Raw genomic sequence first — 1,014 nt, forward strand, 5'->3', positions numbered from 1 at the left:
TTTAATGTGCTTAGCATACTAAAAGTTAGTCATTTTAGGGCAACCGGAATATGAAGAATAAGATAAACCTGTTATTCTATTTTTCCGCTTTCTCTTTTCCTCCCAGAAAATTGTCAATGTAAAGGTTTACCTTTGCTAGTTATGTGCTATGAGTTATTTAGGCTTCCCAACCTATTTTCTATCATTTAAGTAACAACACTACTTAAGATAGCCATGAAATTGATCTCTGCTGAGTAATGAAAAGCAAAGTAGAGTTTGGGAAACTTCTGTTAGTGCTGTGTATGTGTTAGTTGAGATGGGTGAGAATTGATTCCCTGCCAAATCTAAATTTGACATTACTTTTATAAGTAACACAACTGGAAATGGTCTCAATTTTCATTGATTTGTTTTAAAAAATGCTAAGATCATTAATTACTTTGTCTGAAGGTTATAGATATTAATTAATATTTTGTTGCCCCTTTTGTCTATTTAAATTAGGACATTTTTAATGGCTTAATTATAAATTGTGAAAATTCTTTCATTTATCTCAATGTATGTTTAATATTTTATTGAAATTTTGGGATGCTTTTCTCATGTAAGCAGATATTTTTTGATATCTCAAAATAGATTTTGAATCACTTTTGTTAAAAACAACTAACCACAAAAGAGGTATACAGTTTTTAAAAACTCTGGAGTGTTTCTGCATGAACCAAGTTTACACCTACTTCCTTAGTTGACTTGGAGGCAATTGTGATTAATGCAGGATTTGTCCTTTATCTGAATAATTCCAAAGACCCATTTCACTGCCAGAGTCCTCTGCTGGAATGACTGAGGGCTTCATTGAGACTGTATTTTTCTCCCTCTGCCTAATCCTGATTCTTTTCTATATCATCCATGATTGTGGATCCCAAGGGAACATAGGAGAGCAGGACTTAATGGCGGTGTAGCCAAGTTCCAAGGGTTAAGCTCACAATGAAAATAGCCTGCTCTTTCAAGGTTAGGGATTGGAAAATAATGATATACAGGATGGTAACA

Source organism: Chlorocebus sabaeus, chromosome 7, assembly GCF_047675955.1.
Source record: "Chlorocebus sabaeus isolate Y175 chromosome 7, mChlSab1.0.hap1, whole genome shotgun sequence".
NCBI classification, from domain to species: Eukaryota; Metazoa; Chordata; class Mammalia; order Primates; family Cercopithecidae; genus Chlorocebus; species Chlorocebus sabaeus.